General features: G+C 38.6%; 1 long non-coding RNA gene across 1 annotated transcript in view; it reads right to left on the bottom strand.

Moving 5' to 3' along the window:
- Window positions 1-1,502: 1,502 nt before the first annotated feature.
- Window positions 1,503-19,687, bottom strand: part of LOC116438867 — a 50,683-nt gene continuing 32,498 nt past the window's right edge. Inside the window, exons 4-5 of the long non-coding RNA XR_004237958.1 lie at window positions 3,946-4,269; window positions 1,503-1,542 (exon numbers count right to left, since the gene is read on the bottom strand). This is a non-coding gene — a long non-coding RNA (uncharacterized LOC116438867). The remainder of the gene's footprint in view (window positions 1,543-3,945; window positions 4,270-19,687) is intronic.

Here is a 19,687-nt window from a genome sequence, read left to right on the forward strand (position 1 = left end):
TTTTCCCAAAATAATGGTTTGGGTCAGATCATAATTCACAGCCTGAATTCAGGCTACTTAAACCACCAAGAAAATATGAGCATAGTTATTAATAGATCAGTATCTCCTCCATGGTATCATGAAAACAGATATGAAAGCAACTAGTTGCCTGAAGTCCTCATTGTGGTAAAACAGATTATGAATCCAAAAAAACCTAGAGGGTGATACAGGAACACCTTCCCTTGGCTTTTGTTTGGATTCTACTGTGCTAAGAACCTCAGACTATTAAGAAGCCACCATCAGGAACATGCTTTCCTCAGCTGCATCCCCAATTAGTTTTGTTTCTTTGAATACCCCTTTTTTTCATTTTATAACTCTCTTTCAGAGAAGCTTAGAGACCCCAGCTTCCAACGTGTGCCTTCTTTGATCATGAGTACTGCAGTTTTGGATACACCAAGTGAAATATTTAGCAACCAAAGTAACATTTAGGAGAGCGAGTAAAACAATGCTTTCCAAGACACCCACGTTTTATTTCACACCAGCAAGGTGCACCCAGTTAGCATGGACAAAAGACTAAAAGCTGTGCCAAGATATATTTCACTAAAAGATGATGGTAATACTTGAACATTGTCCTTGATTTAAGGAACCTCAAAGGACACTAGTATATAACTGCAACACTGTTCTGCTCTGGGGTATGCTATTAGAGAAGTCATGGCAGTGAAATTCAGAAAGTAATGCATTCTTATTGTTTTTCTATAAAACTGACTGAAAGGACTAATGCATGTACAGATCTCATGTTAAGTGCACTACAGCTGAAAAGAACAGAGATGCTGTATTTGACCATTTCAAATACAGTATGTTAGAATTTTGCCAGCAGAAAGCAGAGACAATTCTGATGCTTTTCAAGAGAGAAGGGAACTCCTCAGCTCAATGAATGCTATAAATATCACAGAAACAAGCACATAATAAAACTTTCTTTTTTTTCCCCCTCCAGCAAAGAGGGTTAACATTTATGTCACAATCCAAGACATTAAAGATGCCTCAGATATCAGCATCTGCCAAAGAAAATGAGAAAAAAAATCATTTCAGAAAATGTCACCTGGCAGAAGGAGGAGACCTAGGAGACAAGGGAGAATGGAAGCAGGTTACTACTGCTTGTGGTGACAGGCAAGTTCCTCCCAGGCTGCCTCACCTTCCCAAGTGCTCTCATACAATAGGCATGAGGCCCTGGAACAGGATGGACAGACAACTGATAGTGTGGACAAAGTTCTCCTGCTGTGATGATCCTCCTTTTCTCTAGTGAACAGTGATGGGACCCAAGGGAACACATGAAGATGTGTCCAGAAAGTGTGGGCTGGATATAGGAAAAGATTCTTCATCCAGAGGGTGGTTGGACACTGGATCAGGTTCTCCAGGGAAGTGGTCACAGCACCAGCCTAAAGAAGCATTTGTGCAAAGCTCTCAGGCACATGGAGTGAATTTTAGGGCTGTCCTGCACAGGGCCAGGAGCTGGACTCCATGATCCTTTCAGGTCACTTCCGACTCAGGATATTCTATTATAAGCTTAAAAAGAGAAGGAACATTTTAAACATTGATCAGAACAAGCAGCAAATTAACTTCCTACTTTCAAGGTCTATTTTGAGAGGCTGGTGGTTGTTGGTGTTGCTACAAGACCGTATTAGTCCTTCTACAGAAGAAGGCCTCTTAACATGTAATGGCTGAACATGAAATGGCTGGGATACTATCAGGCAGGCCATTACAAAGCTGAGATGCAGGAGTTAAAATGAAAGAAGGCACACGAAAGGAATGAAACTGGGCAGATTAGGCATTTCTCCTTAGAAAGTGGACCCAGTGACAGGTTGAATGCACAGCAGGGGACTGAAACATGGCTTTTATCCAAGTTTCACTTAGTTTATGATAAAATGGGCAAATATATAACAGTATTTTGGGACTAAAAACTAGTTTTTCAGCATGTAAGTTCTCTCAAACATGCAATCATACAACAGCTGCACAGACAGGGAAAAACTGCTTCCGTATCCCTTGTCTCATTTATCAGTTTGCCTCAGACTTACAGTACATGCTTTGCTATTTGTCAGAGACGGAAAACATTCCTGTACTTACTCAGAGGTGTAAGTGTCTGATTAAACACTCAGTGCAACCGAGCATGGCAGAGCAACAGCTGTACAACACAACACAGCAAAATGAGGTGAGGAACTGCAGGGAAAGGACAACTAAGTGCCTTTCATCAAGCATGCCAAGAAGGGCACACATCTCTTTTTTTTCTGAGATGTATCCTGGAGAATTTTGGCACAAAAGCAAGTCTCCTGTAACATTTGAAAGGCACATTTCAGAAACTAGATCAGTCCTCAGCAATGTGCTATTAGTATCTTAAACACAAGGATGGTTTTAATTATCAAGCAAATGCACACCACTGTATCAGCAGAAACCGAGCGGGTTGCTTCCCTCTCCTCCACTTTCCAGGTACAATCTCCACCTGCTTCGTGAGTCATTACCCACAGACCGCTGTATCAACACATATGGATTTCTTGGGCTGTAACTTAAATATCATAGAACTCGAGTCAGGATTTTGTAAGGACTGAGCCTCAGGATTTTCAAACCAAAGAGAATATGCCATTTTTCTATCTGAAATGTTTTGAACTGTCAGATCTTATTCATATCTATGCTCAAAAACCAAGACAAGTAACTTTGGCTATATATGGCTAGAGCTAGCATTTTAAAGGATTGCATGGTATTCAAGCCAGAGAGGAGGATCACAGCTTCATCTCAAGAGTGCATCTCCCACAACTCTGCTTGACTAAGACTGAGATAAAGTTGCATTCATTAGTTCAAAATGTTAATAGTCACACTTCAATATTTGCATGCCATCTGAGGATCAGTCTGGCATTCAGGCTTTGTGCAATGACAACGCCTAATGTTAGGCGCTTTTTTCAATCCTTTGGCTTCCCTAAAGCCAAGTATTAGCAACTGAACACATTAATGTGAGCTTTCTTTATTCACTCCGGTCTTCTCTTGTTTACTGTAATGCTACCAGTAGTAACTGTTTTGGGGTTTTTTTACATATTTGTAAAACCACTGTATGACCACTGTCATTTCTATACATTAATTTAGCTTGATCTTGATGTCACACTATACAATGATCTTTCTCACGGACCTAACCATACTCCTAGTTGATTCCACCTTCATGCAGGCAGAATTTCCTCCAACAGCACTGGACCCAGAAACATACTCTAAAGGTACCTAGAAATACATGAAAAAAAAGAATATTTCTGTATTCCTAACAAATGCTTTGAAATGTTCTTTTATCTAACCAATTGCTATGTTCACTACGCACTCACACAAAAGCCATTTCAAATTTTATTAAAAATAAAGTATTTACAACATCCTTTTACTCTTCCAAGATTTAATCTAAAAACTAACCAAACAATTAAAGATGAAATCCTTTATTAAACTAAGGTGGCGGAGGACTGGATTTCACTTTGGACTTTCTAACATAATCATTTCCTTCTACCATCAGTGTCTAGTCACACCCAAAGGCAAGCCTGAAGTCATATGGAAGTGAGGACATTTACGCATCTCCACTAAAAAGTTATTTATAGGATATAAAATTATAATATATAAAATTATTTATAGAATATAAAAAATTATACTCTAGGATGACAGTTTACATCCTCATCACCCTTTTCCCTTCCCCTCTTTTTCAATTCCAAATATAGGCTCTTTCTGAAGACTTTGGCTAGGTTGGATCTCAAGGACAGCAAAATGACAGCAGTTTAGAACAGACTATTTTTGATCCCCATCAAGGCAGGTTATCAGTTAACTGCTTCATTCTCACTAAGCTTGCCCACACAGCCCTAACTAAAAAAAAAAGAAACATAAGGAAACTAAAAAATGTTAAAATTTTAGTTAATTATATAAAAACAAAGCAGTGCTAATATTCATACTTACAGGCTGAGGCTGTTCTGCAATACAGCAGTTGAAACACAACCAAAACTCACTCATTGTTTACAGTCTGAAGTGGGAACACGGATGAAAAGCAGGACTCAACCTTCGTAAGTCTGTCTGCAGGTAATAAGTTCTTTGAACAGGTTTATTTTTAATGGCTCCAATGTGAAAATCTTTTTTTCTGTTGAGTTCTTCTCCAAAGACAAGTCAGTCCCAGGACAAAGAACTTGAAGGCAAAAAGTTATTTTAGAAACTTCTTCCAGAAGGTTGATCCCAGCACCAGAGAAATATTACGTATGCTTCTTTGGTCCTTAGCGTTACGTGAACCTGAAAACAGAAGTACATTAATCAAAAAGAGAGAATATAAATAATCTGAATCTCCCAGCCAGCCAGCTACACCTCTGATTTCTTTGCAATACTCTGAATCACAGACTGAGGAGACACTAGCAAACAAGTCACGCGCTTATTTCTACAGTGACTACCAAAAACAGCATATACCCTAAATCTGTATGAGACTTACATTCCAGCTTTGGTTAGATGAAGTGATACCAAGAACTGGTGTCCAATCTCTTGGCAGTCATCTTGGTTTGTTTCTAACTTTCAAATGTCATTTCAGAAAGCGATAATTGTCCATACATCCCTTTACACCTCTTAGGGAACTGCACCTATTACCACATCATATTTTTCAACAGAAAAGTTACCCAGTCCATTCACAGTGTGAGGTTTAAATGGTATTTAACTCCAGCCCTGTTACACAATTCATCAATATGTAAACACAATCAAAGGCATGCTCTCCTAAATGTTGAGGGAACAAATAAATTTCTGTATATGAAAATTTTGCAAAATGGCTGGACCTGGTCAACACAAGGTATTTTCCTTCCACCCTCTTCTACCCTATGTTTCATTTACAGTTTACTTCAAAATAGGATATTACTTGTAGAGCTTGAAACTGTTTCCTTAAACCTCTAAAACTCCTCAAGTGGAACAAATGAGGCTCCAAATTCCAAACATTCCTTTGCTAAAATAATGTTTGTTGGTAAACCTCCATTCGGGTTTCTTTCAGCAGGAGTGTAATAAAAATTCCTCTTATCTTGCCATATATAATAAAATTTACTTGCAGAGAAAGTGAGATAATGAGTATTCAGAAGTTTTTACAGGATACTCCTTAATAATAATTCTTTACAGGACTGCATCTTCACCACACAGATGTTTGCACAACTATTATTTCTATGCAATTCCTCACAGCATGCTTTGGAGACTCTCTGCAATGCATAAGACTACATATCTATGTACACACGCTCTGTGGCAGAGCAGTTTCGCTTTGCTGCTACCTTCCTTAGTTCTCTATGTGCCAAGCACATGAGAGCAAAGATATCCCTCATTTACTACACACATACCAAGTCACTGCACTGCATGGCCACGACTACCTAGGTACTTTCCAGGACTACTGTCTACAACACACACAAAAGGAACACAGCAGAACCTTCCCCATACTATACCCAAAGCCTTTGGGAAGCTTTCACACTTAGCTTTTAAGACACTAACTGAAGCTCTTTGAGAAATAAATGCATGCTGCAGTAACACCATCTAAATAGCAAAACCCCAGCCAAAGTACTTGCATACTTGCAGCTCTACCTTTGAAAAATCAACTGATAGGGTCAAATTAGGTTTGTATGCCTGTTTCTGGCATACCTTGCCTAAAGATCAGAATAGGAAGGGGGGGAAATGCTTTGATAGGTTATCCTATTGCTAAAACCACATAAAACAAGGCAATTTTATTAAACAGGGTATCTTGAGGATAAGAAAAAACCTAAACAAGCAAACTACCCCCGCTCTGACAAAAATACTTCTACACAACCTTTTGCTTGTCAGACACTTAAAGAAAAGGTCTTAGAACAGTGCTATCATGACATTTTCACTACTTAGAATGCATTTTTCCTGCTTTAAAGATCACCATCTAAATCCCATGAATGAGTCAAGAAACTGCAATAAAACACAGGATTCAACAACCAGTAGTGTGAAATCCAAGAATGAAAATAAAAGTCTCTAAGGAAGTTCTCACTCTGTAATTAGGTGGCTTCACACACACATTTTCTCAATTACTCTGGTGACTAAAAATTTCACGAACTTTAAATAGCATGACTAACAAAGAAAACCTTGACAGGAAAATACTTTGCTGTTCTCTGCAGGCTCAGAATTTGCATGCTACACAGTTCTTTTCCAAATTTGATTCAGTATGTTACAAAATCAGAAGTAAAACACAGTTAACTCCTGTTAAGCATGTAACATTTAACAATTCTAGTCCCGCGTCTGTACATCTTATGTTTCCTTAAATGTTGGTTGATTTACTTCTGAGAAGATATGCTTGAAGTTGTCCTGAAACATAGCAATGCATCCCCAAAGGTAGCTGCTCAGATTATGAGAAATTGAGAAATCAAATACTCAAAGTTTGCATTTTCAAGTTTGATATATTTTAAGCTGCTGGAGCAATTAATGGATATCGTGCAGTGAGTTTTTCTTGCTCTGCAGGTGCCCCAATATTCTGACTTGTGACTCCTGAACTTAGGACACTTGTTGCTTCCCTCACAACCTCTGTTTGACAGAGTCCAGAACTGACATATGAAATTCTTGTTCTCACGGAGGATTAACTTTGATCTGGCTGCTACACCCAAGTGCAGAAGACATACATTGAAAAGGCAGGGAAATTCCTTTTGTTGATCTGCCTCTGTGTTTGTTCACTGATAGCTGGCACACTCCTCCAGTTCCCTGCAGCCTCAAGTGCTGCGCTGAGCTGAAGGCCTGGGAACAAACCTGAAGGGCTTTTGTGTGCACCTGTGAGCCTGGAAAGCTCCTCCTGGTTACAGAACACCCATGGGTGCAGAAGTCTTGCTCTACACAGCCATCCTCTGCATGCAGGACTTGTGACATTCAGGACAGTCAAAACTGACTCCCTGCTTCAGATCTAAAGCTTTTGAATGACCAAGTCAAGTTAAAAATTGTAAATAATAATCTCTGATAACATGTTTATTCTTAAAAATGCATTTTTAGGCCTGCAAAGTGCTACATTTGCTTTTAGTTTGGTGGTTCTGCAATCACTAACAACACTTCTTCAATCTGTTGATTTTTGATAAAAACACACAGTTGACATATCAGTAGGTCTGGAGAAAACTGACATTAACTGCACCTCTTAAAAGGCAAACAAATGCTTAGCAGTATTTGTTAGAGCTCTGGAATTTCATACACCTTCCCAGTCTACTAAACAAATTATTTTTACAGGAACCAAGTTAATATAAATATCAAGTATAAATCTGCTGCACCAAAATGGAAAGGAAAAGTAATTAAGCTGAAAGCAAAAAGGTGTATTGGTGCTGTGGTGTTAATGACAACACACTAGAATTTCTCTTACACTGCCAATTGCTTGTTTAAATAACAAGTTGAATCAGGAAAATTCTGCTCCTCTTTTCCAAGTTATTGGTTATAAAGAAAGGAAGAAAAAAGCACCATAGTGACCTACAGCTACTAGCCAGGTAATTACGTAATATCAGCACACTAGCAATCTCACGGGGAATTGTTCCTGCAAAGCTTGAACTGCACCCCAAACCTCCTGCAACTAATGAGGTCTCAAAGTACATGCAGTATTTCACAGCTAGTTCTCTGCTTTTTCATTGGATTAAGACTTAAATCACAGAACCTTAGAATGGTCTGGGTTGAAAGGGACCTTAGAGATCATCTTGTTTCAGCCTCCCTTCCACAGGACCAGGTTACTCAGGGTCCCATCCAACCTGGCCTTGAACACTGTCAGGGATGGGGCATTCACAGCTTCTCTAGGCAGCCTGTGCCAGTGTCTCACCACCCTAACATAGCATTTGTCTGTGCAGATCTGCCAGATGAAGAGCACAACAGAAGCTGAAGAACACTTCGAGGTAACAGTTCTGCTACCCTTAGGTTTTGCTGTCTGCCCAGTTTATGGTGCTCAGAGTGGCAGAACACTGTAGAGCTCACACTGAAAAGACAACACAAATACTCTGTCTGAACCAGAAATTTATAAGAGTGATGAGTGGTGGAACATCAATTTGCTTTTCCCATGTAAACTTTCTGAACTCTGAATGCAACTTATTTTAGAGCGGATGATTCACATTACAAAAATGCACAGGACTTTCATGCTGAACAACTTTGTCACATTTTAAGGCTTTTATACTTTAGTTATCATTTCAATTCCATAACCATTTACGGAAATTCTGAAGTATGAAGAAATCAAGATTTTAAAAATAATACATTGTTTAGAATTTGAAGTGAAAAGCAGGTAATTTATTATTAAGGTAATTTTCATTACTCTAAGGTTTACGCCACAGTGGCCAGTCTAATGCAAAAACCAAAACTACTGCTTATTGTTAAACACCAGTCACAAAGGCACTAAGTGCAAGCATTGCACTAATGAGTAGTGGGCAAAGCACATTCTGTTACAGTATCATCCATTTTTCTTACTAAAGCAGTATTAGCTGTTCTGTGAGAAATATACAGAGCAGGAAAGGAGGAAAAGTAAACTAAGAAATCAATTTTCCCTCTGAGCTCTTCACTTTTATTGACATAAAGCAGGTTAGACAGGATTTACCTTAAATGATCCAAACAGGAATACGCGCTATACTGTAGAGAGTCAGTTAGAATAAAACTACTTAATTAATTATACAGCTTGAGAACAGTGTGCTCTTTTTAAAAAAGCATCTCTAGTTCCTCTTAAGGGTGAGCTTTCTATATCCTTTGACTTCATACTGTTCACTGTGGCTTCAAACAGAAAGTGTTTGAACATTGTAACAATGCTCTTTGACCACCACTTGAAGCAAACAAAACCATAGGAAGAGAGAAAAAAAAAATTACAGGTGTTAGTATTTGAATTTAGCTAGGTTTGCTCCAAAGCTCAGACTACTATTTAAGGAGAATGGGGAAAAAAGGGTAAAAAAAAGGCAAATCATGAACAAAAAGTCAAAAGTATGCCATGTCACGGTATGTCATGACACAACATGATGTATCACAATAAGCACATGTAGGCACAAAGTCATGACCAAGCCTACTACTACTATTTTAGTCTCAAGAACTTAATAAGAAAACACTCTGCAATTATTCTTACTATATTAGATTCATTCCATGAAATACATAGGTATTTTGATTTGGTTTTTTTGCCTTAAAGGCTTTGAAAAGCTATCATTTCTTTCAATACTGCAAGGTATAAGTAGAAAATTATCATTTCTGAGTGTATTTTTAAGACTTCTTCCATGTTTCTCACTTTACATTCCTCTTGTAGCCGCACTATTTCCTCTTAATGATGACTAAATAAAGTCATGTGGCAACTGAAAATGCAGGGGGGAGAGGACTAAGTTGTGTTCAAACCAAGGGAGAGGTTATGCTGGTGCACACTTCCATACGCTTACAGCTGTAGCAACTGGAGGACACTCTCCAGCTCTCAAAGAAAGTGAGAGGTGTTTATTCATTTGCCAGCCTCATTTTTTGATAAAAAACAAAACAATCTACAAGAAGCAAGAGGTTTTAAACAAAGACAACCTATAGAGAAAGTTGCCTTCATTCAGAAATTTTGTATCAAAAGCTTTTATCTCATCAGGGCATGGCACTTACCGAAGCACTCTTCCTCCATTTCTCACTAGCAGAATGGACACTTCTGGGGACTTTGACATGGATTTTAATGCAGCAATTATGTTCTGCACTTCCAAATCCTGAGAAACTTGAGCTGCAAGTAACTCTTGCCACACAAAAGACAACATTCACTATCAACATAGCCCAAATAAGGCTGAAATCCTTTTTTCATTTCCTCATAATCTTCTCATATTGATTCTGCCTCAAACCCCTCTCAAGTGCTTTACAGTTTAGTTTCAAGACATTTAAAACTCTTCTTCAAAGTCTGAGTTAGACTTTCTTGTACATTTTCAAATCCTGAAATGTATGTCCTGACTCTCTAAGAAGGTTTATTCATGTCTCCCTGATACAGTTTTGCACATTATTACTAAAGCGATAAGACTATAGGGTTTTATTTTGGGATTATTGATCATTTGGAGTCAGTTCTTATTATTTGCCCCCATTTATACCAAAATGGTTTTCATTAGTATATTTATTTCCTTAAGCAACTTAGAAATAGGTTGTACTTCAAACCAAGCTCAACACAAACTAATAGCCATAAACAATTACTATTATAAGAGCAATTTGCTTCTGAGTTAAAAGTTTCAAAGACAGATGAAAACGGGAATAGGATAAAGGTACTATTTACAGCTTACTTAAAGGAGATGGGGTGATTTTTTAAATTGTTGTTGTTACTAATGGAACACAGTTTAGCTTTAGGAACAATTACATCTTTCACTGGAACAGCTCCAGTTTTTGGGTTCTCAGTTTGTACAAAGCTGTTGAGAAATGGTTAAAGGATCAGGGGCATGGATCATTGGAAAAGCTGTGGGAAACAGAACTTTAAAAGAGCTGTACAAGCAAATGCCTACATGAGAAAAAGCCTGCGTGAGAAACAGGCCTGAGAACAAAAAAGGCGTTTTAAGGATGTAGTACTGTGCTTACAAGATGTACTGACCATGAGGTAGGAGGTAGAACTCCGATTTCTCAAGCTGTAACATTAATGTATCTAATATAGGCAGAAGCTTGCCAATGTAGTCTTGTATCTAACACCAATCAAGCAGAAACAAGAAAGTGTTCTCATAATTGTAAGCCAATCAAGAACTGACAAGCATATATACTAATACTATATAAAGTGCCTCTAGATTACCAATAAACGAAGCTTGCATTATCAATCACATTGATTGTTTGCATGTCTTCCCTTGCCTAAGTCAGCAACACAAAGCCATCACAAGCTCCCCTGCAATAAATGTACCCACTTGGAATAATACATGGGAGGGCAGCAAAAGATACAGGAAGGAAACCACAGCAAATTTGTAAGGAGAAACACTAGGTTTTCCTTATTAGGTCACTGATGGCATGAGAGAGAGTTGTAAAGAAGGGCATGGCAGGAAAGCACACAATTCCGTCAAGAACAGCTCACCAAGTGTGACAGTAAACATATTTGCAAGTGCCAGCTGTGACCTTAAAGCAGAAAGCCTTTAAGTATCTTTACGATTTTGTTTTTTACACTCCCATCTGCAGCTGCCTGAGTTTTACTCTGTAGCCCTTCAGCTACATTTATTTATTTCCCCTAAGAATATGATCCAGCCCTTGAAAAGTCCCTATTATTTTTGTGCACAGAACCAATAAATGAGACAGTATCACACTAGTCACATTAAAATTTTTCATGTCCAGTTCCATTTCAAAGCTTCCTCCTGTCTTTAATTAATAATTACTTTTGATATATATGGGTTCAATGCAGCTTTCTGAAACAGCCAATTCATAGCTCGTACTATTCCCCACATTTACATGCCAGCAAGAACCTACTTCTCTTGAAACCACAGCATTGAATATCTCATAGTTAGGCACTACGAAAATATATGAAGATTAATAGAAAACTAATCATCCAAAATTATTTACTAAATAATGGAAAGGCAAACCAAAGACTAAATGAATATGTTCTGTCCTGCCTAAGACATAGTCTAGGCATATTTTGCCCTACCTACGAAAACAGTCAGTTAAGAACAAGTGAGAAATCTTGGAAAATTCACTTCTGTGGTTTAGCACCTCTGATTTCATACTGATTTCCTATTTGCATTTAAAAAAATACATATTCTGTTAGACACAGTGTTAATTGGTCAGTAACATTTTCTTCTTAATTGGCAAGTCCTACTGAAGGAAAAACAATACATTTCTCAGCTGGCCTCCTTGTTACTTCTAACAGGTAATACTAGTCAGAGAGGAAAAAAATAAACAGGGCAAAGTAATGGTTCAAGGCAAACTGTCAACAACATACCATTTCTGCAAAGAATGGAAAGAAAGAAACCCCAAAACAAACAAAGGAACCTTCCCAAAGAATGCCCAGTTATTACTTCTAAAGTAATGATGGGGAATCCTCAACACTGGCATCCAGGGAGAGCACAATTTTAAAAACAGTGCAGCATTAGAGAGAATGGAACAGTCTGTGCTCATGATGTACTGCATGACAGACCATACAAGATACTGAAGGGACCCTCACCTGTTTTTAGTACAATAATAGATAAAAAGCACTACTCACAGCATTTATAATGTTCTTTTTTTCCACAGGGAACTAATACATCAAAGCAATTCCCAAGGAAAGTTTGGGATGGAGGAAAGGAGTAAGCGTGAACAAGAGAAGAAAAGGTTATTAGAAGTGCAAGGAGTTCACATAGGCAAACTCTTACCAGTACAATAAGTGTATCATGCCAAAAAATGTATCACCATGGCACACCTCTATTGCAGATTTTAACCAGCTACTGTAAAACAGTCCTGCAACACAAGTCTAACATCATATCTAAAGACATTTTGATGCACTTCAGTAAATTATTGCTGTCACTTCTGTTGTTGCCTGGTGCACAGGGCCAATTTACACACTGAGAAAAGGGATCTCTATTTTTTCATTCTAGTTTGTGCAAAGTATGAGCTAGGTGGTAACCCACAAAAGGCTGGCTCCCCAGTCATCAAAATTTTACACCATGTATACATTTTAGCAAACAAAGAAATCACAGTTCATTGGCTACAAGTTACACAGTTCTCTTTAATTAGTATTACACCTTCTACTGGTTAAATGATTCTCATGCTAATTAGTCCACATGCTCGGACTTTCTCCTGAGTTGGTGGGTTTCTTTAGTTGGTGGGCTGTGAGTCAGTGATCCCAGTCTCCCTCTGCCAGAATTAAGTTTTACCCAGCTGGAGCTGGGCTCAGCACAGTTGCTGTGTTTGCTTTATTAGTTTCTTCCTTATCTTAGGAGTTCTGCCAAAAGTCCTTGTGGCACATAAATTCTGCTTTGTTTTTGTCCACTATCAGCAGTACATCCTTCTCCCCAAGCTTTGTCAACCTTCCCACTGGTCTGAGATCACAGAAGGATGTCAAACTTTAAATCTTAACAAGGAAATTCTACCTACAAGTAATTTATCTAATACCTGGACATCACTTCTTCAGCTCCCACTCATGTACAAAACAATTATGAGACCAAGTGCAGTAAGCACAAGTATTGTCACGTTTTGTGGGACTGGGTAAGTCAATTTTACTCAGTTACCCCATGACACTACCCAGGATTCACAAGTGCCCGTTTGAAAAGCCAGATTAATCATCTCTGTTTAAGTCCTCCTTAGCATGTGACAATGGATGCTTCAAATAGGAAGAGTGCATCAGCAGGATGTCTCTGCCTTAACTTTCAGTTCCACAGCTTGCAAGCAACAAAACAGAAGTAGGTTTTTGTTTGAAGCACAACAGAACTGCGTATTTTTAATCTGCTAGCATTTAAGGCTTCACCAGTTATTAATTTTGTTCTCTAGCCCTTTTATAATTTCTCTATTATTAGCTCGTTTAGATGACTTGAACTCTGTATATTCACCCTCATGCAGGCACATGGGAGATTACTTAAAGAAACTTAAAAGTTAAGACAAATCACATTTTCGAAGGTACTTTGGGTCACTCTACGGTAGAAGTGGAATTTAGGACTTTTGGAGCATATACTCACAGAAGCTGTAGGCAGAGGCCTGTGAGTTCATGCAGTCCATTTGCTCAGGTGTACCAATTCCCAGGAAGCAGTACAGTCTATTGTTACTGCCCAATGTACTGTACTTTCAGAACTCACTTAAATGACCACTCGGCAGCTTAATACAGGTGACATCTCTTGCCTTCAAGTTCTACCACCTTTACTTTTTTCGTTTGCTCACTTGAAGAGCACTCACACAAGAACCACACATACACAAGTCTAAATTAGGCTTTAACTGGTCTGAAATGGTATCAGTTTTTCCTGACCAGACACTTGAGAACAGTATACTAAACACTCAGTTCATTTTATATTAAGCCCATCTTCTGATTGAAAATGGTTCCAGAAATACCACCCAAATCAGGCAGAAAAAACAGTATGTTACTGGGGCATATGGCAGAGCCAGAAAGCAAAGAAATTTTACAACTAGTGAGAGGTGGTAAGTGCTAACTGGGCCTGTTTAGATCTCACTCTAAAGATAAGCGTGGGGAGCAGCACCAGTAGACTCACAAAGCAAGTCTCATAAAGAATGCTCTCGTCAGAAACCTGCGTACATGTAAAAATCCTTACCATAGCATTATGTATGGTTTCAGACCAGACCATGTGGAGAGAAAGAAAATCGGTAAAATTATTGGTTTTTTCTTATTCTCCATCAATAGCCAGAGAGCAGCTAGCACATAATTGTGTAACACGCAGGACAAAGCGGTGCCTAAACAGGAGGGTCAGGTTTCATCTTCTTCTAGCAGTGTACAGCAACAAATGTTATTCTCCCCTGCCTCCAGACATTTCTTAAGTCACTTAAGGGAAAGGAAAATCTAGACATAACTATAGCAACAAAAAAATCTGGTCCAAGGACCATAATTTATGCCATAATGCATTTAAAGAGTGGTCTAATTCTGTAACACTTAAACAAGTACAAAGAAAATGATGAACTGAAATACAGCTACTAAGAAGTACCCACAAAGAGCTTCTTTCTATACTTCCACAGCACAGATAACCCCTTCTAGCCACTTCTACACACAAGAAACCCACTAAATACTATGATTGCATGTGCATGCTCATGTTCATATGAAGCCACACACACAACCTATCATTAGTAACTGCAGCAATAAAGTATTTCATTCCTATGGCTAAGGCTATCATGCTATATCCAGCCAGTATGAAAACACCAACCAGAAAGCTACCAAGCTTTTACCTCTACAAACTTCAGACAGCCAGCCTGTGTTAAGGAGAACAACTACAAACTGAGAAAAGTTTCTAGGGCTACCTCAAAAAAACCCAAATGTATATACTAGAGTTGCAGTCAGTATGAATAACATTTTTCAGGTCAACAGCCCTTTTCGGTTTTTTTTTGCTGGAAGGACCACTCATTTTTCAAAACAGAATGCAATTTAGAAAAGGGAGAAAAATCAGAAACTCTTTGGATTTTTTTTGTACCTACAGTTGCTCACACCAAGCCATTTACACATGCCCAGAGTTATACCTCATTAGTAGCAATAACACCAGTACCTATACAGGGCTGTTTATCTTAGAGGAAATACTGTAATTGCCAAAAGACCTTCTTTTGCGACTATCTTCAAACTTCACCTTGATTCAGATTTAATTAATCTGCACTAATTAAAAGGAATTACTACTCTTTGCTTCTCCCCTTCCCAAGCTGAAATTCACTGCAAATGATCCTTAACATTGAGCTGAATTTGAGTATTTAATTTACTCTTTAAAAGAGTAAAGAAAGCTCTTGCTGCTTATACTGATAAAATGTTTATCTCCACAGAGTATGAAAAAAAGGTAACTACAAAAAATCTTGAAAATCCTCACTGCCTTTCATTTTGTGATAGATAGATAGACAGATAAATGCTTACTAATTTCTTGGTTGGAGATCAAGCTTGTTTGGCAAGTCTATGATGGATGCACCCATTCTGAGTGAAGAGTGCTTTGATTCAGACATCACCAACCAGACGATTTGACTGAAGTCAGTCCTGCTGTGCAAAACTCTGCTAGGCCGTATCTTCACAAGAACTAAGGAATCTAGGCCATGTCTTACCAGGAGCTAACAGAACCAGCCTGAGCTGACTGTGATGGGGTCACTCCCTCAGCCTTCTCTTCTCCAAGCTGAACAAACCAAGTGACCTATTTCACTTTTCAGAATTCCTGCCCTCGAGACCTTCCACCGTCTTGGTCACCCTTCCCTCTCTAACAGCTTTATGAACTTAAATTGTGTAACCCAAAACTGCCCCCAGCACTCGAGGTGAGGCTGCCCCAGCGCAGAGCAGAGTGAGACAATCCCCTCCCTTGCCCGGCTGGTGATGCTGTGCCTGATGCACCCCAGGACACGGCTGGCCCTCCTGGATGCCAGGGCATGCTGTCAAATAATGTTTAACTTGCCATAAAACCAAGCCCCAGATCTCTTTCCAACTCTCTTTCTGGGCGGCTGCTTTTCAGGCTCTTGCTCCCCAGTTTGTATATTCAAGCGGCATTACTCTGGACCAGATGCAAAATCTGGCATTTGCTCTTGTTTCATAGTAAGTTTCATATGGCTGATGATTGCCCAGCTCTCTAGTCTATCCAGATCTCTCTGCAAGGCCTCCCCACCCTCAAGCGAGTCCACAGATCCTCCTAATTTAGTATAATTGGTAAGGTTACTTCATGTATTACTCAATACCTGCATTCAGACCATTTAAAAAAAACATTAAAGAGGACTGGCCCTAAGACGGACTCCCATGGAACCCCAGCAGTGACAGGTCCCCAGTCTGAGGTCACTGTAACCCTCTGTGCCTGACCCCTAAGGCAGCTGCTCACCCACCACATGATGTGTTTTTCCAGCTGTGGGCTGGACATTTTCTCCACAAGGATCCAGTGTCAAAAGCTTTACAGAAATCCAAAAAGATTACATCAACTGGCTTCCCTTGGTCAATTGGGTGGGTTACCTTGTAAAAGAAAATTAAGTTTGCCAAACAGATCTTTCCCCTCATGAACTCATGCTGGCTGTGACCAATGACTGCGTTGTCCTTAAAATGTTTTTCAATAACTCTGATACCAAGTACTGAAGTGAGACTGCCAGGCCTGTAGTCACCAGTCCTTCTCATCTTTCTTGAAAATTGGGTTAAATCACTGCTTAGTTTGCATTCAATTACTGCTTAATTGATTACAATTTAATTTCCATTCAATCACTGATTAATAGTAATTTGATCACCATTTAATCACTAATAAAAGCCTTTTAGTTAACATTATAAGCATGACTTCTCTAAGTTTACCTGCCACATGGCATTTTATATACTGGATAATATAAAAACTTTACCAAATAAAGTTCAATTATAAGTTATTAAAATTTAGAAAAATAAAACAAGAAACCAGGTAGAGATGTCCAATTTAAACCCAAAGGACACTATGCCATCTTTCCTACATATGCAGAAAAGTAACTATGTACATATAATCAGCTTAAAATAAAAATACATGGTGAACAAATTTTCAACACTGAAATGCAATTTCATTGAAGATACCAGAATTATTGACGTAGTTAAGAAACAAAGTGCTATACAAAAAAGGGAGTTTCAAAATGTTCCAGAAACTTTTTAACAAAGTACATATTCTCAGAACAGTTACTGTCGCTCTGCAATCTGAACCCAAAGGAAACTAGATTGTCTCCTCAGAAATGAGCTGCCTATCTTGCCAAGGAACTTGTGTTCCCTGCGTACCCACAAAAAGGCCATTACTGTTAAAAATGTCCATTTGGGAAATGTCCTGTGGGTAGTATCTCAGTGGCAGAATAAAACTCACCTGGAGTTCTACAGCCAGTGTAAAACCACTGGAAATCCCAAATGGTTTGGCTTTTACAGGAAACCCCCACATATACAGGGGTGTACAGCTTACCCACATTGATAGGTATCCAGTGAGAGGAAAACTGAGACAAAAGGTGTCAAGACTACAAGTCTTTTTTCCTATGAGCTTTGAATTAACTTGTTCATACCAGTAAATCTTAAACAGGTTAATTTCAGCTCGCAAAACTGCAAACTGCTGACAAAACCACAAACAACTTGCAGTACTTGTCCACTAAATATGAAAGAAATCTTACATATCTCAATTCTTAGCTTCTCACCATAAGGAAGTCAATAGGTAATGTGAAAAGTGTACTGTGACACCAAAAAACCACAGGATGACACACTCTGAACTCTGCAATGAACTCCTAGTTATATTAACAACTTCAAAATTGTACTGTCATACAGTAGACAGAAAATACAAGAACAGAATGTAGCTAGAAACATCCTCGTAAAAAACAGGCATATTCACAGACAGGATATAATTTGATAGATGCACATTCTGCTAACAATTCACTAATAAATTGCAGATTATCCTATGTCATAAACTGTCCAATCTTAACCAAGAACCTAGTAACAGAATATGTTTAAACATGCTTAAAACATGCTTCATAACAAAAATCTGCTCTTCTACATTCTGAGTTTTGGTTTATTTTTTTAAAAAACAAAACATCAACCAAACCTCAATTTCTTAATCAGTCAGAAACACATTCCTATGAAACAAATTGTGAAAAATATAATTTATAAAACGGAAGAACCCTGTGTTCCCTGTAATGCGAAGTATTTTCTATAAATTATATTAATAAGCATGAGAGAACTGAGACATTACACCTCGGCACTTTCTGTTTTGTTCCTCAGAACACAGACAGAGAAAATTTCCAGGATACATCTGGATTCAGCAGGTGGTCTCTTGCCTGCTCTCAAGGTAACAGCTTTCTTGGTTGTGTCCATTTCACCATCAGCTTCAAAGTTTTCTATGAAAAAGAAGCATTTGGTTTGTTTAAGATCTGGGCTGTGTGACAGCAGGGGACAATAACCAGATCAACAGGTAGACTGGCAAGATCTAGAGCAGGTTCTTGGCCAAGGGTGCAAGAGGGTGGGTGTGTGCAGCCACCGGGCATCCAGTTTGCTCCAGACTTTACCCCAGGAGGCAAGCCCTGGGTCAGGGACCTCACACAGCTTTCCAACCCCCATGTACAGCCTCCTGGACGTTATGTACCTCTGCAAGCACCCTCAGTACAGGTAGCTGATGTTTTTAAAAGCTGGAGGAGAAAACAGATGGATATGTAGATTACTAAGGTTTTATTTTTCTCCCCACAAACAAAATCTGATTCACCTGCATTACATTTACTCATTCACTCTGACTGCAGAGTCACTTCAGCCAGCTGGCTTTGATGCACTCATGCATCTGCTGCTAGTTCTCTTTCTTAAAAATGTTTTTTGTTTTCTCTTAAGCATATTTTGCACTATAAACACCCTTTCTATTCTTTTTTTTCTCCAATACAATCTAGATTAAGTTCATGTCACACAATAAAAATTATATTCACTGGAGGCAGAATACGACATTTGCAAAGCTGAGTCATGCCAGCTACTAAATACAACCTCTCTTGAAGAGGATTTAAACAACACAAAATTTTTTTATCAATTAATCCAGGGACTGTGAAGATAAGCTGTTAACCTCACTGTTGGTAGAAGATGCTTTCTGTATGGTAAAACTCAACTCACAACAGAGTTATATGCTTCTCAATTAACTGCAGTTTGAAAAACTCTATATCCTGCTACCTGGTGTTCAGAAACAGATGTTGTGAATGCAGAGTCAAACACAGTGCTTCTGCTATCTGGAGTCTTAATTACACAGTTTCATCAAACAAAAATTAAAAAGCTGCTCAGCTTATCGGGTTCATTCTCTTGGACTGAGCAGAGAGTTCTATCCTGAATTAGTAAGTAGCTACCACAACAACATAAGACATTCCCAAAAAATCTTAATCACCCAAAAAAGCCCCCAAAGAACCCACATCACAATCCTCCCTGCTCCCAAATAAGGGTATTCCATTATTTAGCTCAAGGCCAGACAGCATTTGCTGCTTAATTCCTATTAGCTTTCAGTTAGTCATGTTTCTACACAACAACTTCTGCCTTTGAAAGTCTGTTCTTAACATAATTCACAAATTAGAGACCAATTTATTAACCAAGAAATCAGAAAACATATTCTGGAAAGGGGGAAAAAAGAAGGCAATGAAGAACACACTGGATATGAGACTAGATCAGCCCTTTGTTACACACATTGTGCCTACAGAAGAGGTA

Source organism: Corvus moneduloides, unplaced genomic scaffold (genome assembly GCF_009650955.1).
Source record: "Corvus moneduloides isolate bCorMon1 unplaced genomic scaffold, bCorMon1.pri scaffold_136_arrow_ctg1, whole genome shotgun sequence".
NCBI classification, from domain to species: domain Eukaryota; kingdom Metazoa; phylum Chordata; class Aves; order Passeriformes; family Corvidae; genus Corvus; species Corvus moneduloides.